This window comes from Rhamphochromis sp. 'chilingali' (assembly GCF_963969265.1).
Source record: "Rhamphochromis sp. 'chilingali' genome assembly, chromosome: 14".
Lineage (NCBI taxonomy): Eukaryota > Metazoa > Chordata > Actinopteri > Cichliformes > Cichlidae > Rhamphochromis > Rhamphochromis sp. 'chilingali'.
In genome coordinates this window covers 11,801,462-11,827,021 of record NC_137941.1, presented here as the reverse complement: position 1 = coordinate 11,827,021, position 25,560 = coordinate 11,801,462, and the positions used below count along the sequence as shown (strand labels likewise).

The 25,560-nt window shown below is 38.5% G+C and overlaps 1 long non-coding RNA gene across 1 annotated transcript; it reads left to right on the top strand.

The window, feature by feature from the left end:
* The first annotated feature begins 7,261 nt into the window (after positions 1-7,261).
* LOC308409984 lies at positions 7,262-9,501 on the top strand. Its single transcript, XR_013974097.1, has 3 exons — positions 7,262-7,283; positions 7,457-7,494; positions 8,139-9,501. It is a non-coding gene; the product is annotated as an uncharacterized lncRNA (long non-coding RNA).
* Positions 9,502-25,560: the final 16,059 nt, after the last annotated feature.

Sequence of the window (25,560 nt, the reverse complement as noted above, 5' to 3'; positions counted from 1 at the left end):
TCTAGTTATAATATAAAACAAACTGATTGCTTAAGGCAAAGTGGGGGGAGAAATGGAAAATATAATTTGAAAAAAAAACCCCACTATATTATAAAGATCACAGGTTCACTTTTGGATGGGATAAACTTTCAAGTCTTCAATTTCTGTCATTTTCCTTCTCTCCCAACCTTCCTTTTTCCTTTGGCCTGCCTGTACCATCACTAATAAATGCCTAATCAAAATCACATTTCCTAAATGTAGATGGTAACCTTTTAGAAGCAGCAGGAAATGAGATTTCCCAAAATACACCACAGAAGCAGGTCAGTGGAAGTAAATGGCCAGTTGTTAAGTGTCCAAACTGCCATCCGTCACACAAAGACATATCCTGTCCTGCCAAGGTCTGTGTCACAAGTACATCATTCTATCTCGCTGGTAATGTTCTTTCTTTCTCTAGGCAGCCTGTAACTGTGTCTGTCCTCACTGCTGCATTTACCTTTTAAGTCTTCAACTTATTCAGTTCCACAAATTAGGTCCTGGAAACTGCACAGAACAGTCTCAATCATGATGTAAGCTCACTTCTTAGCCTCAACTGTTGCTGCTTGCCATCTCTTTTGGTGCATTTAGCCTTCTTTGTTCCTTTTTAACCACAATGCCAGTGAATTCTGTAGCTGTTTTAAGGCTTTAATATGCCATCTTTGTGTAAGAGTTCACAATGCATGGTAAAGTATGGGTCGTAGCAGGGTAAATTTGATTTATTTTCATGGGCCACTATCAGACATTGCAAACCATTTTTAGGGACTGCAAACTGTACACCACATAACACTCTCTATATTTAGACTTTTGAAATATGTAATCCTCAAGGTCAATAACGTAGGAGGCCCCCTTCTAGAGTTTATAAAGTATAGAGAGATTTGTATGTGACGTCTCTAAAAACTACTTGATGGATTGCCATAAAATACTGTACAAACATTAACTTGTTCTTTAGGTTGGAATGTTGTCTCCTGACTTTCAACCAGTATCAGGTGAAATTTTATGTTTATCCAATCCTTTACTTTCTGAAAAAAAACTAATGGAATTCAGCTCAGTTTCAATGCCTCACAGAGGTGCAAGCACAACTGCAAACTCAGGTTTGCATCAGAAATGATTTAAATCACAAAAACATGAATTTGATTTGCAGATCTATTTCATATATATTTGAATTTTCATATTATATTTTGATATATTTGAAACGGTTAAACCATTGCAGGTGTTGTAACACCTGCAGAATTGAAGATAAACTTAATTATGTAAATACACTATGATACTACTTGTTTTACCTAAAAATGTTCTATCACGTGCAAAAGTGTGTGGTGTATAAAAAGATGATTCATGTGGCTGTTTTGTACATCACTGACCTTCCTTACCTTAGTTTAACTATGATGAAACTGTTACCTTCATAGACATAACATTTATATCCTCATTTCAGGAACTCTTTCTACTATTCCTTCCCACCCATCAATTTCTATTTTGACATTTTTGAAGTAAGTGGTCTTTAATAGTTAGACCTGTGTTTTGCATAATATATTGCAGTCAATATATTATTTGACAAACTCGCATTGGGCTCAGACTGCTAAGATGGATTTGGTTTAAATTTAATAAAGGGAATCAAGATGCTTTAAAGCTCTTATTAATCATCAACAGACAAGTGGATTATTTCAGCGCATTAGTGAATCCAGTAAATGAGACTTGTTTGCCAATATGTCTATTGACAGGGAGCAAAAGGAAACTTTTAATGTTTTTGACTTTTTAGGACATCAAGATTAACAGGAAGTTAAGAGTTTTGTATGTGCTCTTTGTGCTTTGACTAATTTGATATACTTATATTTTCATACAATGGGAACATTTGGATTGTCTCACATTTTGCTTGGGACTAAGTTGCTTTATAGTGGGGTTAGTGTTTGTGAGGTTACACGTATGTTTATGTGTAAGTAAGAGTTAGGCAAAGGTAGAGTTTAAACCAGAGTAACGATTATTGTATATGATGCAAATGTTAGTTGTAGGTCTCTATTGGATGAAAACTGCAGTCAGGAAGGTAAAATTCACCACCCCTCAACCTCAATACATTTAATATTGGTAAAAGTTATTAACTCTGAATTGTAATATTTCAGCAATTGTTAACACTACCCAGCTGTCATGCCATGACATCCAATAATGTCATAGCACAGGAAGCAATAGCTGTTACTTCCTGAAGGTTCCAATTCACAGTCCTTCTGTCATGGTCCTGTGTTGGTGACCCAGTGTTTCTGAGTTTTGTACATTTTTTGTGTTTAGATTTCCACTGTAGTGTTTTTTTCTCACTGTCTCTTGCTCCCTTGCCCTTTAGTATTTCCTGAGTCCAGTTATAGGTTTTGTCATGTGGCTTCCCTGTGTTCTGTATTTCCTGTTCCTTTTATAGTCCCTGTCCTGAGTCTAGTGTGTCTGGTTTTGCTCCCCCTTGTCTCGTCAGCCCTGATTTGACCCAGCAGTGTTTCCCTCCTGTCATCCCCTTATTGCTCCCTCTGTATATTTAAGGCCTGTGTTTCTCTGTGTCAGTGTCGCGTCGTTAACATCTGCTCGCCCTCATACTACGCTGTGTGTACTGTTTACCTGCTTGCCTGTCTGTTAGTATAGCTAGTTTTCTGCCCAGTCTGCAATCCACAATAAAGTTGTGCATTTTGAGTTCACCTTGCCTCTGTGAGTCCTGCATTTTGGGTCCTTTCCCTGCTTTTTTCCACACAGCCATGACACCTTCAAGGTCTCAGTAAGACCCATTTGAGAATACCACAGTGTTATTTTGTACTTGACCACATGGAAATAATGTCAAGTTTCCTCACATGATTGCAAATTTTAAAAAATGATTTTGACAGCATAATCCTTCTGTTTGATGTATCATCTGGAATTATAATTTATTATTGCATTTCACAAGGCATGCCACAAAACTATGAAGCTCAGTTTAAACGGAAAAAAACAAACGGAAATCTTGAGGAAAAAAAAGGGAAATTAAACATTTCATCCTGCAAAATCTCGAATACTAAACACATGCATGCATCACACCTATGCTATTAATGACAGCATTTGCAACTTTCAATATTTGATGTTATCTACAATCCTTAGATCCTCCTGACGACACTGATATAAGAACTTCCACCTCCCCCTCCCCTGAGTTCAGTGCTGTACTCTGCCCCCTCTGTAGCCCCTACTTCACACCACTCAAAGATTAGTTCTCCCTGAGTGGAGCTCACTCCAAGAAAATTGACTCATTAACAGCCAACGAAGCCACGCTAAGGGCAATCTAACTCTGTCTGCGATTAGGCCACACAAGGCCCTTAATCTGCCTAGTGGATGATGGACACTGGTGGAGAAATTGAAACCGTCTATGCCAGGACAGCCCTGTGTTATTATAACATAAAGAACAGTTATTAAAATGTCTGCAGCATGGGGGAGTCAATCCTAATAAGCTCCACAGTGCTGCCTCTGCTCTCTCTGTACACTTCCTCATTTCCTTGTCATTTTATCTCTCTTTTTTTCACATACACTCTCTAAACTCTTATTTCAGTCCCTCCCCCGTGTATGTCCCATAAAAGTGCTGTGAAGAAGAATATTTATCCCTGGTGTGATGTTCTTCATTGACAATGAATACCAAATTCACCCTTCTGCTGGACAGATGCCATACAATATAGTGTTCAAGCTGTTCAATGTGTTCAATATTGTACTGCAGTCATGATTCTTTCTTTCTTTTTTTTTTGTGATATTAGGTCCAAAGGGCTTTTTTTTTCTTTTTATAACAATAGGGACAAGTTAAACCTTACTACAGCATCATTTGTGTCAGCAGTGTTTTGGCCAGATTGTTGTGTTTTATAAAAGTGTCAAAGATAACTTTGGCGAAGATTCAAACCAAGTAGTAGTAGTAGTAGTAGCAGTTCTTAGTGGTTTAAACACTAGCACAAAAGCATACATCGAAGGGTCCACCAGATGTTCAATTTAGACATGGCGCTCCGGAGCCTCAAACTCTTTTCAATATCTATAAGGAACTCTTGAAAAATGCTGGGAGAATAGAAAAACTTAGCTTCTATATGCAGACAACCATTTTTGCATAGTAAGTTGAGGAACTATGGACTGAAAATGTAATACGCCAAAACAGAAATTCGTCCAATACCTAGATAGACTCCAGCGAGGACACACAGATCCTGCGGTCAAGAGAAAAAAGGAACAACCTTAAACATGTCCTTAAGTGTTTACACCGATCAATTTATCACCGATCTAATGTTCGCTGACGATAGCGCCATTTTTGCCGAAGACGACACCGAGGCGACTCGCATCCTCTATGACATCGCCCGGCACTCCAAACCGTACGGCCTCAAGATTAACACAGAGAAGACCAAAGTCCTGACCACCGACGGCTCACCAGCGATCGTCCACCTCGACGGTGTGCAGATCAAACAAGTCCAACAATTTAAATATCTGGGGTCTCTCGTCGAGGAGAAGAAAGTGGCATCATCAGTGGAGATACGCTCCAGAATTGGGCAGACGGCGGCAGCATTCGCTTCCCTGCACTGGTGCGTTTGGAAGAAGAACAACATCTCATTGTCTTTACCGAACCCTGATCCTGCCCATTCTACTTTACGGCGCAGAGACGTGGACAATGTTTAAACACGACCTGATATACCGCAAGCTCGAAGTTTTCCAAATGCGTTGCCTTAGATGCGTTCTCGGCGTTTCCCTTCGCGACCGTCATTCGAATGACACCATCCTCATCAGCTGCGGTAGCCAACTGACGATCGGCGACCTAATCCAGGGCCGCCGACTCCGTTGGTTTGGCCACATTTGTCGAATGGACCAGAGCCGCTACCCCCATGGCCTACTCTGGTTGATCCGCCCCACCGATTGGAGGGTGCATCGAAATGCACCAAAAAAGACATGGATGAAACAAATCCAGGATGATTTGAAGGCCCTTCGACTTGACCTCGAGCAGGCAAGAACCATCGCCTTAGATCGAAAAGCGTGGAAGATAATCGTTGGTCAAGCAACAGAACCTGTGGCACCTACAGCACCGTACTGGTTGCGCAGCCGACCATTGATTACACCACCAATTGAAATTCCTAGTGCATGTCTGCAGGATAGATTTAGGAGACATAAGGAAACTGATATTGTTCGATGAACAGATAAGATAAGAATATATCTTAGATAAGGAGAATGATAATGGATAAGACAAACTTTCAGTTTCTTTCAGCATCTATGATGATGGATAGACAAACTCAAAGGTGTCAAATCTCCAGAAAAGGTAACATGACAATGGTAATAATAACTACTTCCAAAGAACTCCAGCACAAACCAGTTACATCTATTATTATTACATCTACATTTTTAATATAAACATTAACTTTTCCATTCATGTTTTAAACTGTTTTAATAAAAACATTTTGGAGGGACATGCAGATTCTTTTTTTCATCCATAATGCTAAGGAAGTGACACTCAACAGCTAACTAATGTTTCATTTTTCCTTTTATTCTTCATGCTCCTAACTTAAAGACCTAAGAAATGTCAATCTCCAGCCCAACAAACAATCATGAACAATCATCATAATTAATTCTATATTGACATGAAAGGAACCTATAGGGATTATACATTGCATGCTAAAGTCCAAGTTATCTGTTAATGGTTCATTTAAACCCTTTGCATTTTGTTGCCTCTTCAGATTGCTTAATTTGTCAACATGCCAGGCCGTTGCATACAATGCATAATTATCAAATGATTTATGTGTGGGGCGGCTAGACTAAAGAACTTTTCTCGCCGAGCACAGTATCATTGATGAAACTGCGAAAGGCATCAAGCTGTTAAAGATTTGTTTAAGGTTGTGTCACTAGGCATAGCAATGACTTATTTGCAGTAGATCACAGAGAGTCTTATACTCTCTTGATCAGAGTGCGTCACGATGGTCACACTCAGTGATCATAGATGAGTTATTGACCTCCCACAGAACAGAGGCTTTAGTGGAACTGCAGCAATTCATCACATGCCTCATGGCTAAGGATAAAAGGCTTTTCATAAGACACAAATTTATGAATTGAGGGAAACTCTGGCTTCCATTTTTCGTCCAGTACAAATGCTGTTTGCACTTCCACATGTAGTACAGCAAATTGCATTTAAGAGCATGACCGTTTTACATGCATTGAAGCTGAGAATCTCAACCGCCAGATTGACATTTGATTGATGTTGCTGATGTGAGTGCAAAACCAGCTCTCAATTCACCTTCCCATAAACTTCTAGGATTTGCAAAGAGACATTTTAAAGCAAAAAGTTGAACTGCAGTGCACATTGCATGTTAGAGGTGAAGTGTGACAGACAGATCATAAATTGTGACGAGTTTGTGCTTGGGTACCCTTCAGACTTACAAACATCAGGTCTCTGCTACAGCAACAGCTCAGTTCAAAAGAGGTTGAACTTGAAGAACTAATTTATCAACTTGAACTTTCTTGGCTTCATTTGACAGAAGTGTTTTTATCTCACCAAATGTAGAGGCAAAGCATTACCTGAAAACAGAGTCAACACTGTCAATCACAATGTAGTCCCAAAATGTATAGAGCTGAATGGGATGTGGCTAGAAGCACAATGCCTTGAAAGTTTTCTTTGAAATCTGCAGTTGTGATGTCATATCTATTTCTCTGTCTGTCTGTCTGTAGAAGTGTGTAGGGAAATTGCTATCTGTGTTGCCCTCTTGATGCACTTACCTTTTGGGTTAAATTGAATAAAAAATATATTTTAAATTCTATGTATTTTAATATATTTCAGAATGGAGGATTATCTCTGCCTCTTGTCATAGCCATTTTTTTGCAACACAAATGGGAATGGCAGCAGAAACACCTATCTTGAGGCTTTAGAACAGGACTTACAAACCAATGCGTAATATCACGTTAGCGACGCCCATCTTTTATACTATCTTTAGTCTTAACGATCCAATTTAGTATTAATGGATTTTTTTCATAGCCAGTTTACCACTCCAAATGTTCAACAAAAATGTTGTCACATCAGGAATCCATAGGTTTTATTATGTCTAGAATTTCCTCTGCATCTGTTTGCAGTTTTCACCACAGAGAGTTCATGCAGTCCATCTTAAGTGAAACAGTTGCACATTCACCCACTAACAATTTAAGTACATCACCTGTTATTTCAAGTAACAAATATATGTGCCAGTGATTGTGTTTTTGTGTACTTTGATTGTTGTGCAAAAGAAGAACTTATTCTGACTTGTAGCTACATCTGTACATGTAGGAGGACTACCCACAAGGTGAACCTGCTCAATTAGGTAGTACAAACAAAATGTGTGTATTCCTCACTGTTGGAGCAGGGACAGATCCTGATCAATAGCTGCCTTTCCAGGCAGAGCTATTAGCAAACAGTGCCATGCCTAATAACTGAGGGCTGACCTTTTGGTTTAATGCTTTCTCTCCTCGACTTCAGGCCCCAGCTACAATGCAATGGTGCAGCAAGGAGAAAAGGTGAGTGTTGTTTTAGTAGTTTGTAAATGTAATGCAGATTGATCACTGTCTTCCCAGTCTTGCAGCTGTTATTGCTATCGTCAAGGCTGCAGGGAATAAAAGGGACACGGCTGAAGTTCCATAGTGAAGTGATTCATGGACCTGCCTGTCTTTATTTATATTCAGTCATGGTATGTGTCTATAGAAGACCTGGTATTTTTACACTTGAAGTCATTTTCATCTTTCACACATAAGAATTTACGTGTTGCTACAGATCTCTTACATTTTGCCGTGGACAGGAACAATGTTTACCACAGGTGTATGTCTGCTACTGATCTGAACAAATATTATAGCAAACACTATTTCAAGAAGTTACATTTAAACACAGGACATAACAGACTCTTAAAATATGAAGATCTTGTTTTCTGAAACAAAAGTGACAATGACATAACATCAATCTGACAAACAAGATTCCAGCGCAACATCCAGTGACTGTCTTAGTTGAGCAGTAGTTTATCCGGTAATTCATACCCTGTACTGCTGCTCTTTGAGGATGTACTTTACATAAAGCACCAGATGGACATCTCCATTAGGAACCCTTGGCTAGGCTACTTGATCAGACTGTCCATCAAACTCTTTTCTCTCTGATCTCTGCTCTTCCACAGGCATGACCACTGACAGTAACTGCTTCAGCCCCCCTACAGTGAACACTCCTGCTGTGAGAAAAGCTGATATTCAATAATGATATCACTTCCACGGACTCTGTCTTGTTGGGGTGACAGGATGACGATGACTTGGAAAACTCACATTTATCTTAATGATAAATTGGCACATGGTTGGCATATGACAGCTGGCAAACATTCTTGGAAGTGTGTGCATTTTTGTGTATTTGTGTCAAGTGAGCCAAGCAATGGGTATTGTGTTTCCCATTTGGCAGCAGCTGCTCTTCTACAACACTGAGGGATTGTCAATAAACATCCATTTCTAGATTAGTCTTCTCTCCCACTTGGAACAACTAATTCCACACTATTTCCCAAGTGAAAAACATGTTTCGTTATGATTGCTCACAGAAATAATATAGCAAGAGGCACTGACTGTGAATTAAGTTCCAAATTACGTCACTTAGTCTACATTGGAGCAGTGTACATTCAACAGGATATTGAATCCAACCCTGCTATTAGTTTAGATAAATTATACTGTACATCAAGTCTTGGTTAGGGCATCCATAATTTGTGACTAGTTTGCTACTCAAGAGACTGACAGCCTGCTAATTGAGAGTTAATCAATCAGTATCTTAGTATCACACCCACAAAAGAAATTGTGATTACTGCTTGTATGCTTGTTGTTGGCTTCATTACACTTAATTCTACATACAACGTTTCTATCTGCTTGGCGCAAAACTCATTTGTATTCAGTCAAATTGAAGCAGGAACACGAGAGGCGAGGCTCAAGCAGGATTAGGTTTGACAGTGCCCCTGAGACAATGGCAGGTAAACAGGCACTTCACAAGAGTGTACACAGTCATTTACAGCTTTTTGCCATAGAAAGATCCTAAGAACTCGCTAATTCAGCATTCTTACTCAATGAATGCCTTTGTTATTTTCCATTTTCTGCAATAAAACTGTAGAACTAAGGCAGCGATTCAAAAGGAAAATACAAATACACTAAAAGTTGAGAAGAAGTAAGGGCACTGATATATAAGCATGAAAGAAAAGAAATAGATGAATTCAATGAACAAATAGATTTCTCATGAACCTAGGCTGTATTTTTATTCATACTTTAAGGTCGGTCATACTTGTATGTTCTCCGTGAATGTGATGGTAATTTGCTCTCTATTTATTCCATGTATTTACCTAATAATCGTACTATGTATGGTACTATATTTTTTGGTATTTACAAAATAAAAATCTGTTACATATTAAGCACTTCACGATATATTAAAAGCTGATTGAACAGTGTAGATCAACTTCTTTCCACTTTCAACTCAAATGCACTGTCACAGTTTAAAAGGTGTTGAAGCCGCATCAATCAGAAGTGATGTCCTAAAAATAAACAGTCCAAACACAGCTGTGATCTTTGTGAAAAACTCAGTGTGTGTGTGTGTGTGTCAGGAAATAACAGCCAGTGAAGTGGGAGTGTGTCAGCTCAGCTGTAGTGTCAGCAGATGGAGAGGGAAAAGCATAGATAACACAGCTGGTCTTGTGCTGCACCACTCATATTGATCACTGGGAAGTTTAACATAATTTCCTACCTCAAGGTTTCTCGTGTTTGTCAAAACACTCAAAATAGATTTGTATGGCTTTGATTATAGAGATATTGCTTATTCTAACAGAGAGGACTAGCTACTATAAGCCAGTTTAGTATGCATGAACCTTGCCAGCTAAGTTTGTTGTTACTATTGCTTTCCACGAGGAATGGGGAATGTATATTATATAATTCATATAAATCCTAATAATACAAAGCAACTCTCACCTTCAGCTCGTGAAATATGTTTTCATTCTTATAATCCATATCCTGATAGTGACATTTTTATGAGGCATCCAATATTTAGTGCCCTCTGAATTGGCACTGAATAGACATTCACAAAAACACACAGTGTCCTGTTTTCTAGGTGGAATGATATTCTTGCTTTGTCTTCCAGGACTTTTTCAAGTTTTCTAAAAGAGTGTCATAGCCTTGCCTACTGATTGAAGCTAATTTAATTCATTACCTACTGTATGCTTCACCGAAACACCACTGACACTGCTGTGAGCAAATGACTCACTCAGCTGCGTGATAGCTGAAAGTTTCAGTGCGTGCAGAGCATAGACTTGCATCTGTCTCAGTTTCACAAGTTAACAACACCTCTTAAGTTGTCAGTATTGTGATAATTCTGTAGCTAACAATTGTCTAATTGTGTAGTCACGCTGTGCATGTTTGCCTCGTTTCATGCTTGAGCATGATTGTCCTCCACTCCAAACTCACAGCTTGCACTTACATTTATGATGAAAGCACAAGTTTCTCCCTCCGTCTCAACTCCTCTCTCTTTCTTGCTCTGCTTCTCTTCTATGCACACACACACTTTTTTAACACGCACTCTTTCAGAATGCGAGGTTCACTTACAATTTTATACATTTTGTGGTTTAATTATAGAAGTGGTGACACACTGTATACTCACATATTTGTTACAACAAAGCAAGTTTTACAAAGGCATCTGTCTTTGAGGAAGTATTCTGGATCTGTGCTGGAGCTAGCTATCATACATGCATACTGCGTCCAAGTCCAGCTGAATCACACTCGTGCCCAGGGCACAGCTCCCAGTGATCAGCTAGGCTCTGGGGTTCAAACATACTCTGGCTGACAATGTGAGCACACCATAAAACAGGTTCATGCAATTGTCCAAACACTGTAGCAGATATCCACTGACGCTCTTTGAAGATTGCTGATATAATTAGAATATGAAATAGCATATGAAGCATTTTTTTAAAGAGAGGTATTGAGTGCTAAAGCAGCTTAGTAGCCCTAAACTGTGAATTGTAAGTGGTTGAATAACGAAACTTGTAGTCAAAAGTAAAAGTGCCAAAAAGTAAGCAGATGAAAAACAAATAAATTACTATTATCTAATATTTATTATCAGCATGATTTAAACTAAATAAGCCAACAAGATTTCATGTAAAGCTTCTCCTTGGTTTGGATGATGTGATGCAGAACAGATGTTGTGTGAAATTAAACTTACAGTAAGTATTCTAAAAGAATAGTAGGCATTTACCTATAGGCACCTAAATGCCCAGAAACAGTCACTACAGCTAATTGTCAATCATATTTGCAAAATCTTAACATGACCAAAATACTTTCCATCTTCTTATAGCAAAATGACCTGAGAATCTTACATTCATCAATCAGTGCAAAAGCTCATCAAATAATTTTGTGTTGGTCTCATGAAAATGTAGTTTCAAGAGTCCACCTGGACTCTTTAGAGACCACCTTTTGAAAGTCTGCTGCTGATTAGAAATTGCACCCAAGCTCCTCCAGGAACCCTCCACTATCCAATTACCTCAAGTTTCAGTCCACAGCATGCCATACACACCCAGGAGAACACTATATCAAAATCTGAGGAACTCTTAACTGGTCTGCATATATTTAAATGCTCCTCTCCAGAGAAATTATTTTACTGGGAGCATATATTTTGATGATTCATTTTTGAAAGTTTTACACTAGTGAGGGTGACAGTGGTTGGCAATGTTGCCTCACAGCAAGAATATGATGACTTTACAACTGCTGTTTTGAATCCTAAAACCTTTCTGTGCAGGCTCTACTCTGTATGTTTCCTCCCACAAAGTTTGCAAATGTATTCCAGGTGGAATGGATAAATTATTTGCTGTATGTTCAATTTTTTATCTTATGTATTCGTCTACATATCAGCCTTTCTTCTGACATCGATATGAAAATAATGCACTTTAAATATGCGGACATGTAACATGTCTGTTTTTTGAGAGCAAGAAGAAAGGAATTGGCAGTAATCTTCCTAATAATAATTTCCTACACAGTGTGCACCAGTCATTGAAGTGACAGATGGCACGCGGTTGTGCGTTAGAAGGTTTGTGTAGGTGCAGTGCATTTATATAAGTGAAATATGCAGATGAAAGCGATGTCAGCGCACACACCCACACGCACACACACTTAATATTAAAGCTTCAGTTGAAATATGTTTTCTTTCTTCAAATCATTGCCCTGCGGAAAAAAAAAGAGAAAAGAATCGATGAATAAAAGTTCAGTGACTTAATTGTCTTCTGTGGAGAGATATCAAACATGAATATAATTTAAAAGTAAAACCCTAACAGGATGAATACTGATATAATACAAGGGCTTTATTTTTTAGTTGTATAATTAAAATTGCTCCAGTTAAACAAAAGAAAGTAAAAAAATAAAAAATAAAGTCTGATAAACACTATGCTACTGTACAGTTCCTTTCATATCTAAAAGAGACAAGGACCCAGGTAGAATGGTTCAGACATTTTATCAGAACTTTTCCAGGAGTCTTCTGGGAATCCCTGGCTGAAACTGTGGACAAGACCCAGAACCTACTCATCTGTGTCAGAATCCTGCAGGAAAAACCAGGAAAGACTCCTGTGGAGAAAGATGTAAGGGGTGCCCTCCTTAGCCTTTTACCCTTCAACTCAACTGGGATTGTATGGCGGTTTTCCTGTTTGTGAGAGGAGTTCCAGATTTCCATCCTCTGGGGTGGGGATTCCAGCACCTCGCCTGCTCCCCATTTCATGTCAATCAGCAGGAGGATTTTTAAACCTGCCACTCTCCGTCAGTTCGTCCTGCTACCGTTGGTGGTAACTTGGCCTCCTTGTATTAAGATTCATGCTCATCTGTTTTGTGTTTAACATTGGTTTCATACGCACCCCGCTCCCTTGCCTGCCCTCCTGCTCGTCTTGACTCTCCTGGATTCCCCCTCTGGACATCCTGGAACCAGACCATCCCCCTCACCATGCTCATCCCCCACAGGACACTCACGGCCACCTCTTCCAGGACTAATCGGTCTCATTCACCTCCAGCGATTCTCTTGCCTTCCTGCCCAGTAAGCTCTCTCTCCTCTGTAACAGAGTTCCCCGTTCCATCCCTCTCCTTGTGTTCCCAGTGTTCAAACGTTTCTCTGAGCTCAACCTTCCTCAGTTTGAGTTCACATTTTTGTAAATAAACCTTGTAAACTCAATACATGTGTATTGAGTCTGCTTTTGAGTCCAAAACTCACACAAGTTTTGGACTCTTGACAGAAATGGACAAACGTTGATAAAATGAGAAGCTCAGGACCTTCTTTTTGTGCAACACAAGAGGTTTTGACAAATGTGCAAATTTCTGCATTTCCTTTTTAACCATTGGCGTCACAATATTATTAACACCACATGATAAACATTTGAGCCACTCCACCCACCTCTATACAGATGGATATGTTTAAAACCAGCATATGTTGAAAGAGGTGCACAAAGATTGTCTGGCATGCAGAAAATATGCACTGAAACTGTTTTTGAGCTACAAATGTCATTATTCCAGTTTTACTCCTGGATTTCCAACACTAAATTGACGGTGCTTTATTTAAAAGTTGTAGTGGAAGTTTCACTATGACTTTTGTTCAGCTTTTCCAAAACAATACCCACATATAAACAGTACTGTTTTTGCATCAGCCAACTGATGAATAAGAGTATGAATTTTGTTGAAGTTATAGCAATTCCCATGGCCTATTGATTCAGCAGTAGTTCTGCATGGGGAGGTGTATTGACTGTAGAGGGCTGTTGTGTGTTGCAACACTAAGGAGAAAAGATGAGCGTGTCTGTCCTGTTATGATGGATGGCCGTGGGCTGCAGAGGAGCTAATTGGCTCTTGATGAGGCTGGTGTTGCAGAGAGAAAGTATACCAGGCTAGATTAGCACATTAGTAGGGTTAATCAATGAGGAAATTAAGGTGTGCTGTTACCCTCTGACTGTTTCTTTTTTCCCTACACTTCTTTTTCTCCATTCTTGCTCTTTAGCTGTTCCAAAGTAATGCTCATTTTGTTTTCTCTCCTTTCAGCCCACTATTCATTCGCTTTGTAAAAATGCTTGGCATATATGCGTCTAAATATTAAAAGTTAAGCATTATAGATACATGAGTAGATACCAAGTTGCTTTTTCAAGATAGTAAAATGCTTTAGTGTTTGTTTTGTTGTCTTTTTTGGTCACTTTTCTTTCCTTTGGAGTATTTTTTAATTAATAATAATAATAATAATAATAATAATCTATACTTTAATAATCCAGCCCCCAGCGGAGCAGTAGTAGCTTGCTCAAGGGTACCTCAGGGTAGCTGTTCGGTGGATTTGAACCCCTGACCTTCCAATCATAGACCAATATCTTTGATTAACTAGTGGTTTTTTTTGTTTTGTTTGTTTTTTGTTTTTTGTTTTTTTTTGTTTTTTTTGGGGGGGGGGGGGGTGCTTTTTTTGGGTGTGGGGGTTACAGAAATGATTTCCCCAAAAAAGCTTTAAAACAGAGAATCAAAATGTTCTTATCTTTGGACAGATCTTTCAAATCTTTCTTCTGTGTTTGGGTCCAAACTTCCTGACTTCCTCAGGAAGTGTTCTATAAACTTTCCCACAAAGTCTTTTAATCCACTCACTAACAGGGTAACAGGCTATTCTCCACCCTGCCTCTGTATATTTAGTGGATATGGTGGTTTACTTATTTTTTACCTTCTCTACACTGTGTCCTTTTAGCTATCATAGGACAAAAGGCAGCATACACCATAAACAGATCGCCAGTCTATTGCAGGGTTAACATAGAAACTGAGAACTATTCACACTCACATTCACACCAACAACCAATTTATAGTCAACAGTTTACCTAACAAGCACGACTTTGGACTGTGGAAGGAAGCGAGAGAAGCCGGAATACCCGGAGGCAACCCATCCAAGTACAAGGATGCAAACTCCACACAGAGTAAGTACAAGAAAAACTAAAATGCAACTGAAAACAAAACATGTTTCAAAATGCAATGCTCCCAAACAGAATATAAATGTATCTTTGATTAACAAACTTCAGATTTTTTTTCCACTGCAATCCTTGTATCCTCCGAATATGGACTTTTTAAAAGACTGCAGTTAACTTGTAGTGTACAATATTGATGGGCCAGTGTGCCAAGGCACAAATGCCAAAAGACATCTTGTCCATAATTTGTCAGCATGAGACAGGGTGGCAGCATTTGATACTCTGGGATGAGAACGCACTGTTCTCCTTGCCTGCAGGATCATTACTACTTTGCTGAAAGTTTGGTTATTCCTCCACCTGTGTTGGCCTTGAGTAAGTGGCATCTTAGGCAACTAAAAATTATATGCTGGAGGCTTGAATTTGCATTTGCGGTATTACAGTGGGGACACTTTCTTAGGCACACAGAAGGGTTTGGTCTCCGGAGCTGGGAGGGTGTCAGATAATTGATCTGATTAAGAAATTGTTTGTAGCTCGTGGTATTGCCAGAAAATCACTTCACAATGCGTCTCTGTCTCTGTCTTCCCTGAGGATATCTTCCTGCCTTTTTACAATTGCCTGCTTCTTCAGTGCTGTTCATGTTAGTGATAACCACTTTCAAGCTGAGGACGAGAGTTTATGTAGAGTCCACATGATGTCTCGGTCTGCTGTTTGGATGCTTGACTGCTTCCTTTCCACTTACTTCCTATTCTAATGTGCAGGTAAGTGCTTTCAGTCTAAACATCTCAAAAAATATTTTTGTCCTGATTTCTGATTTACCAACAGCTGTACATGCACGATTCCTAGTCTTTGAGCATGGTTTGTATAGTAGAAATGTTTTTTAAATGTGATGACTGTGTTGGATTTGCAAAGGTACAGTGAGTCGCTAAGTCAGCCTGACTTTCAAGATGGACTTTCAAGCATCCAAGACTTGCATGCAACTGTTTGGTGTATGTGTTTAATACAGTCCATGTAGCTTTGTGCAGTGGCAAACTCTTTGCAGACTGCAGTGTTTGGCTCTCACCAATCATAAAACATTTAGCTGCTGTAAATGGGAGAATCAAACAGTCTGTTCCAATGCCCTTATCCAACAGCTGCCAGGGTGTTACCTGCTAGGTGGCATAGCAACTTACGAAGTCTTCAAAACACTTAATGATTAGAGGCCGTCATTAAACATTGAACATGTAAACATGTTTCTGACAAGCTGTCAGCTACTAGGTTTAAATCTTATTTAATAAAAGATTTCCACAGTTTAAATGATGGTGCTAATTTATTATTTAGTGTATGTCTGCCTTGTGGTTGACAAGTCTCGAGTTTCTCAGTTAGTCTCACATCTGTTTTTCAAAAAACAAAAACAAAAAACAGACAGTGACAGTGACACTCATAATACTTAATGAGATCCATATAGGGCCTTTACAAAGCAATGGTCATAAGGGCGACGCCTGTCTTTTATAATCTACCCTAGTTGTGGTTGCCACTATTAACATACTTTTCAACTAAGTGGTTGCAAAATAGTATACACCTCAGGAATAACCTTGAGTACAGGTATAGTGTCTACTTTTCCTATAGTACTTGCATATGTATTTACCTGAAATCACATTATCTGGCTCCATTTCCTCAGTACTCATCGGTCAGGCACCCATAATCCTACTTCAGCTTCAAATCTGTAACGTTTTTTTCTGACTACAGCAGGTGTTTCCACCACCTCATTTTGCCATGATGACACATACAAGCACGCACACACACACATACACACACCAGCCGCACATTTATGGCTGGTAATACATATTCTCAGGTTTTAGAAAAACTAAAAAAACCCCACAGTCTTTAGGGAATGACTAAAGAGATTATTGTTTCCTCACATTTCACCACTACTGAGCAAAAAAAGGAGTGAAATGAGCAGCGGCACAGTATTCTAATTTCAACTCTGGTTGAACCCTGAATTTGAATTCTTTTGAAATGCTCTGCAGTCCTGTCATACAATTTTAAACACTCCCATACAATGGCTGCGGTCTTTCATGTCTATCAGTGTAGCCTGTTTTTCCACATACTGTAGAATATCTCAGAAAAAAATTTGCTGAATTTTTCATCAGGTTTCACCTCAATTTAGTGATTTTTTTTTTTTCATTTTTCCTTTATTTTATCTTACATATTCGTCCATCCGTCTGTGGTCCACTACCACATCCTCATATTCTGTTTCAATCATCCACCCACATCTACAGTATCTATGACTCTATACATATTTTTTCTTCATGCCATTAAATTGTAAAGCTTTCCAGTCATCTCAATTAACTGTGCCAAAATAATGAACTGGATTTCTTTTATAGGATGTCAGGTTGCTTTGAAGACACAAACCTACCCTTAAAAACTAAACACATTCACATTTAGAAATTTCCTTGTTTATGAAAGAGAATCAAATTTGCTTAGAGAACCAGCAAATCAATCAGAAGGGTAAATGGCAATTACCTATTTATTTACAAAGCGCACCTGAATATTAGCCGCACAAGCTAAAATCAGGGGAAAATCCTGTTTTGTACATACATTAGCTGCACCTGACAAAAAGCCGCAAGTGTTTCAATGTTGACTTATCATATGTAAGAGAATATGCACAAAGGGAATTGTCAGGAAAGAGATAGACTGCTGAAAGTGGCTGTAGTGAGCAGGTCACCATCAGGGATTGGACTATGGTCCAACAGAAGGTCGATCCTCAGCATCCTGGGGAAGGCATGCACATCCTTTTCCTGGAAAAAAGATGTCAGCAGAATATAGTCTTTAGTATACTTTTGAATTTTACTTTTGACAGGTATACAACATGATATTATTGCTGATGATGAAATCGAGCAGCAACAGTATTTCATTATGACAGTGACCCCTTTTGGAAGGATAATCTCCCTCTGAAAAGTGGTTTGAAGATGATGGCAAAGAGTTCAAGGTGTTTTGTTTGTATGTGTGTGTGTGAGTATGTCCAAATTTAAAAACCAAGGCAATCAAACATTCCTGGCTTGTACTGGAAAGATCACTTCTCCTTAGTATATAATTTAGAAATACATATATTATTTTTGGGTTAATAAGCTCATATATAATGTGTAATTGTATCTTTTAGAAAGTCTAAAGAAGTGATTAACAAAGTATATAAATGCACATTTATATGTATATATGATGATTAAGATGTGAGCTCACTGTTTGTAAGCAGGTTAATATAAATTTTATAAATACTTGTCTCATACTGCAATTCGCGGTTAATTCAAGCAGTTACTTAGTAAGTGTGTAGAATATGTAAAATATGTGTTACAATAATAGTAAGTTATACAGAGCTCAAGCCAATTGTTTGTCTTTTCTACCTTTTCACTATCTTGATAAAGTGTATGTGTTTTCTGTTTTGTTTGATCTTTTTTTCCTACCTCCCATCACATTTTGATAGGTTTTACAGTCTCCCAAGACTCTTTGTTGATTGACAGATGGGAATTAACCACGTGTAAACGTTTTATGCATACATTTGCATACCATCATTCCTGGGATCCCAGATCTCAAACATCATACACCATCACTGATCCATTGCACATTGCCTTTTCTGTTGTTTTCTGCATTTTTACCAGACAGATGCATGCTGTGGTGAGTACTGAACACAGTTTAAGATCATTTTAGATATGAAGGAAATGAGTCCTGGAAAAGGTGCAAAACAAACATCTATACAGAACATATATACACAAAGTATATATGTTTGTTTTAGTATATTTTTAAGGTCTGTAGACGTCTTTAGTTAAGTAATTCTAATGGGAATGTTGGGAAGTTACAGTTACTACATGGTTCACATGGCTGTCAAAGAAAGGGGTTAGCTTTAATAAGCATCTGGGAAGGAAATGTGAGCTGGGTTGGCTGGTAGCAAGAAGGTTCCAAAGTTTCAGAACCACACCAATTTAAGAACCAGAACTTTAGTGCCCTGTAATGCTGTATAAGGTCAAGTCAAATTAAGTTCATTTTATTTTATAGCTCAATATCATAAATCCTAAAATTTTAAATATAGATTGTATACAACACTGCAAGTAGCTAGATTATTAACTGTTACAGAAAAAGAAAATATGTGATTGAAATACCTAAGAAGGAAGATTAACTTGGTCATGCTGGCTTAATCCAGGCAACAATGTTATTGATGCACAGTCATTTTTCTCACAAAGAAGAGTAATCTACTCAACAATAAGAAACTTTGAATTCTGGGGGCAAAAATACAGTAAGAAATATTTCCCACATAATTAGATTCTATTTGTGGCAGGAGCTGCCAGGGGGGGATTTTCTATTTGATCTGATATTCCAGCTTTTACTGGCTAAAGAAGTACTGTATGATGGCTTCAGTCTTCCTCTTCCTGTCCTACATAATCTTGTTTGTTTAACTACACTTATCTCTCCATAACCTTTACTTGCATAATTGCCATAAGAGTACTGAATTAAATCTTGACTTATTGAAAAGAAGTTACCTGTCAGATATTTATGCTGGTTGGACTGCTCAGCTTTCCTATGTGTGTTTTTTGGTGATCTGTTCTGTTAGTGTTAACTTTGGACTGGACTGCTCCTGTGCCTTCTCTAGAAGTGGTGGGAAATATTTTAAAATATTCAAATTCTTCTAATCTTGTCAGCGCAGTGTTATACTAGGTAATGCAGCCAAGTATAGTCGATACGTGTCTCTGAGTAAGACACATTAGTTACTCTCAGTTGCATACTTTGTGTTTATTAGGACAGTGTTTCCCAACCTTTTACAGCCACGGCATATATTTCACATTTGACAAATCACACGGCCGCCACCAAACAAAAATGTCACAAAAAGGATATTGATATTTTTCCCTGCACACCAGCCATAGCAGAATTGGCTTGGTTTGCCCTTTATACCTTTTTTGCTTTCTTCTGACCAGTACTCATGCTAGGGCCTTCATGTGGGTCAAAATTCTCTCCAGGACCCAGGTCAGATTAACTACTTTTTCTTTTCAAATATTTATCTATTGCTATTACAAGCTGTGTCCTATCACAGCATGACTATTATGTAATTTATTCTTCATCTTCTTCTATTTTACTGGCAGTTGGCAACCCATTTAATTAGAGCAGGTAGTTGTACTGCCCTCTAGTGGAAGTGAATGCATTGTCCTGCTCGTTACTCAAGCTGCTCGCTTTGAGCAGCAGTCCCCAACCCCAGGGCCATGGACCTCTCCGTGAGTCATTTGGTACCGGGCCGTGAGAGTTGAGGCTCAGGTGTGAAATTTATGGTTTTCAGGGTTTTTGGCGGTTTTTAGCATTATTTTTTTTTATCATTTTTATCGTTAACTCGGTTTTCCCGGGACTTTTCCCATGTCTTATGAATAAATCTTCATTTTTTTTTTTGGTACCAGTACTGGTTTTATTTTGTTGTATTTATCTGCGACACCTTAAAGGCCGTGAAAATATTGTTGGAAATAAACCGGTTTGTGGCGCAAAAAAAGGTTGGGGACTAATCAGGTGAAACCAGATAATCTTCCACGGCACACCTGATCATCTCTCATAGCACACCTGTGTGCCGCAGCACAGCGGTTGGGGAACACAATATTAGGACACATCTGGCAAACTTTTTGCTAATCCACAGGTTAGTTATGTAATATTATGTAATTTTAGTTATGTAACACTCCCACATTCCTCTCTTCACTCTTTTTTTCATTAAAAAACAAACTCTTGCAAATTATAATTCTCATGTGCTTTGGGTGCGCTTAGTAGCTCTGTGGGATTATTCTGATTGATTTGGATTTTTCTTTAGGTATTATTGTATTCCTTGGTGCGTATCTACAAATATAAAAAACAAACCCTGACTACCTTTTATTTATAAAATAAACATAACAAACACTTTTTAGTTCTTGTTCTGTTATGTTTTTTTACCGGCATTCTATTCAGATGATTATATTTTACATTATAAAGTTTTATTTTTATTATTCAGTTTATTGCCTGTTTTCCTGGTAGTTTGTCCTTGAATTCGCTTAGCGAAGCTTTTGAAAGAGCATTGAAGGGACAGTGTGTTTACTTAGCTGTTTACATTAAGTATTTTTCATGTCTTACTCAACCTTTAACTCTCTTAGAAAACTACTTGCCTTCAAAAAAAATATACACAGATCTCACTCACAAAATTTCAACTTTGAGTAAGACACAGAAGGTCATTGCTGAAAAGGCAGTCTGTCTGCAGAGTACCTGAACTGAACTATGGTAACGGAAAGATGACTTGAAGGGAAAACTGTGCACAAGCAATAGGGATGACTGTGACCCTGAGAGGATTGTGAAGAAAAGTTGACTCGAGAACTTGGGAGAGCTTCACAAGGAGTGGACTGATTCTGGTGTCAGTGGACCATGCACAGATATCTTCAGGAAAAGGAGTACAACTGTTGCATTCTAATATCAAGCCACTCCCGAACTCTGTTGTTCAAAGGATTCAGATGAGATTTTCAGATGAAAGGAAATTTGGAAATCAAGCACCTAGACTCTGGAGAATAGAGAGCCACAAAATCCAAGGTGTTTTAAGTCCATTGTGAAGTTTAAGCAATCTGTGATTTGGAGTGCCATGTCATCTACTTGTCAAGATTTTTTCCGTCCGCTAACGATGAGGATTCAGCACCTGTTTACAGTGCCAAGACTACCACTAACTAGTTTGCGGTCTATGAAAGCACTATACTCAGCACCCTAGCCAACTTCCCTAGCCAGATCCATATAGACAATGAGATACTGTCAAGGGAAAGTTAAAAGTACAGATCAAGGCACCTGGGCTTCAGCAACACTTCAGGAGTGTTACGTCGATATAGAATATGTGAAAGAAATTCTACCTTTTTCAATTAAAATACCACAAAAATGTGACTCTTTTTCAGATGCACCAGTAAATGGTGTATCCATTTGTTCGCTTGTGATATTTTGACAGACTGTAGCCATGCATATGATAAGAACAGTGAGCCTATACTTTTATAGTGCTATTATCCTCACTCCTATAATATGAACAAACTATTAGTCTCACCAGCCCTGACATTAATGCCCAAATGAGCAATAATTAACCCAGACACTAACCAGATGCATGAGTAGCTCATAGATGTATACTAGATGAATCATGGTCGGATGTGAATATAACATTTTACAGCCAGAAAAGGAAATGTGCACAAATAAATGTAAAGTGACGCATGAGTCATTCCATTAAGACTAAAGATGCCTGTATTATATGCGCAAATTAGCCTCTGAACTGTTGCATGAATGAACTTGTACACTGAGTATTTCTCATAAACAAGTGAAAATTAAAATATTCACTTGAGTGAGTTTTGTCGCTGTACAGGCAGTGGTGTCTTGTTTTCTCATGTATGATAAGGCTGTTCCAGCCTTATCGTGGTGCAATACAGCCCTATGTATAAATCAAGCCATGACACACAAGCTGCTCTCCTATTCTTTCTCTGTTACACAAGCTTGACTGTGCTTCCTTGTTGGGAGACTTCTTTAGCTGCCAGTACGCTGTGAGTTTGAGTGCATCCTAATGACTGACAAGCCAGCAGCAGCTCATGCAAAGCAGGCAATGGTACTAGAGTTGAACCTGTGCATCTGTCTTGCTGAGTTCACAGCTGCACTGCTTGCAGTCTCAATTATAAGACCACTTCTCGTATGCGTAAGTGTATATACCTTTGTTTAAATGTACTAAACTATGGCCTATATGCATCATTGCTATTAATATTTAGACGCATTTGAGGTTAACACTATCTGTTATTATCTTGACAGTGTTTGTACTGTCTGTAAGGAAGCCATAAAAAAAATCACATATATACACATATTCTGATATGTCAAAGTAAGATGACAGTGGTATGTTTATGTGTGGTTAAGCATGACACTTGTCCTTTTTGACAGCTTGTCTCTGCAGCAGTTATCAGGGACACCTAGCAGGCACGGCAACATATGAACAAGAATGAAAACGCAACACTATACCCTAGTGATCCTGCTTTATTAAATATATTGGTTTTGACTAACTGTTGTTTTATATATTTAATGATGTTTTTTTCTGCTTGTCTTAACTTTGTGCTTCTTTTTTTTTTCTAATTTAGTAATGTATATGTACTTTGCACATTAAACCTAACTTTAGTGGCTGTAATGTTTACAGCAAAGCCAGGAAGCTGTGGCTTTAGCGAGATGATTGCAACCAGCAAGTAGCCCTCTCATCTATCCTCTGCAATCTGAAGGTGGCATCTTATTCTCAACAGATGGCACACAACACCAAGACTGACTGAATACCAATTTAGCTCCCCATCTGTTTTATCCTGCTTACTTTACTTTTGAGAGCAGACACTCAGCAGAGTGTTAGCATGTTCCTTTATCTTCACATACCTTTCTGTTGTGTCTGTGCACGTTAAGAGTGATGTCAATATGCTCCGAGTCATATATTTTAAGATATCGCTTCTTAGTTGATGATTCAGGTTTTCACTTATATGCCATTTGTCAAGAAAGAGGGTGGAAAAGTTGTGGTAGGCTCAAGGAAATGAAGAATAGAGAAAGGATCGGTAGGAGTGTCTCTCACTCTCAGAAGTCTCATCACCATATCTAAACTCTTTCCACCCCCATTATTTACCTTCATTTGATCTTACTATAGAAATTATAATTTCATTGCCATCATTTACCACAAGTCCTTTGCCTGAATAACAATGACTTAATATGCTGAGAGTTGTACTGAATATAGCCTTGGGAGCAATAAGGTGTGTACTTGCTGACAGGCAAGCCAACAGCTGGGTCAGGGGGCAAACAAATGCTGCCGCAGTGGCTATTTTAATGGCAGACACACCCCTACACTTACAGTAGATAGACAGATACACACAACAGCTGGGCAAATAAAAATAACAACACATTATATGGTAGACATTTGCATAAAAAACACAGTTATGATGTTTTGATATAAACACTAGCTCCCAAAACACACCTTTGCAACCATGCTCACACAAACACATGCGCACAAGTGAACCTATTTGACGTGTGTGTCCCCACTGGGTGTTAATGAGGGGTTATAAACCCAGAAAAGCCTCCGTCTCCCAGAGTCCAGGGTCAGGAGGGCCAGAGTCTTAAACCGATGAATTAAACATCAGTCTATCTGTCTGGCAGGTATAAATATTTCTCTTCCATTCTGACTGGTGCATTATGACACAAGGCCAAAGTCTTTCCACACAGTCCCTGACACAATTTGACATAGAGGGGAAGATGATGATTGTCGGTGTAATGGGATACAGGGTGAAGCATGGCTGTAGAGTAGGTTTTATATTAAAATTATGTCCTACTCTGAAGGTGGACAGAAGGGGGATAGTATGTGTGTCTCTGTATATTTGGAGTTGGTTAACTTATGGCTGCTTCCCAACACGACACCTTTGCATGTGATACAGTTCATAAAACATCATGCTGCATCTGCTTTTTTTAATATATTGTTTTTAATTTGAACTAACTCTAGCCATTCCCAACATAATGTTCTTTTCTTAGAGATGATTGTGCCTGTCATGTCAGTGCAGAGTAAAATCAGGTATGCAATGTTCTATTACTAAATGGAAAACATCAGTGTAGAACTTGTTACAATGGAGCTATCACACCAACATGCCACACCAAACTCTGATCTTGTATTTCACAATTCAAACGTCTCTCATTGACTTTGATTTCAAAAACATGTGCATTACTGGAAGATAAGCTACAAAGAAAAAAGGCATTAGCTTGGAAACCATGCCTGTTGTTTTTTGCTTGACAATTATGCATATTAAAATGGATATTCATTAGCAAATTAAAAGACATAGTGTACATTCACCTCAGTACATGACAATATAAACGGCACTAAATTAGTGTGCAGAAATCATTTTAGCACAATGCTGTGAATTCATGCTTACGAGATTAACTATTAATCAGGTGGGCTGCAATTCTGCAAGGCATACTTCCAGCCTTATCTAGTCGCACACATATTTTTCTGCATTTCAGCAGAGTTGTTGAATATTTTCAGCTTTAGCTTCCTCGTTCCATCCCTGACATGATGTCTCATTTCGCCCGTAACTGAATTCTACCCATCTTTCCTCGTCTTCAAACTTTTGAGTTTGTACTCGCCTGGGTCCTTCCTGAGGTCTGAGAATGAGAACAAAGGCCTTTGTTTGAAAATCACGAGGTCGAATGGAGGTCAAGCCAATAGAGGATCAAAGCATGTGTTCCCAGGCACTGAGGAGGAACGGCTGCCTTTGATCTCCACCTTACTGTGGACAGGATGGTGAACTGCTGCTTGCTGCGTTGGATCTGTGTTTACTTTACCTCGAGGGTACTTTTCTGGATGAGAATTTTATATACTCTGTGTTAGCAAAGAGTACAAGTGCAAGGTTTTTTAAACAGAGGGAAAAAAATAGTCTGACTAATTTTAACTCTGTAATATGTTATCACTTGCATATTCATAAAACATCGGATTATATCAAATTAGAAAAGCTCCTACAAAAATAGGTCATGGACTTGGATAATTAAGTGTTCACACTTGGTTGTACTGCAATATTTATTTTTCAGACTTTAATGCTTTGTTGACAAGGAGGAAAGTCAAAAATGTGATGAACGGAAAGATTAGTAATTATGAAAAAGT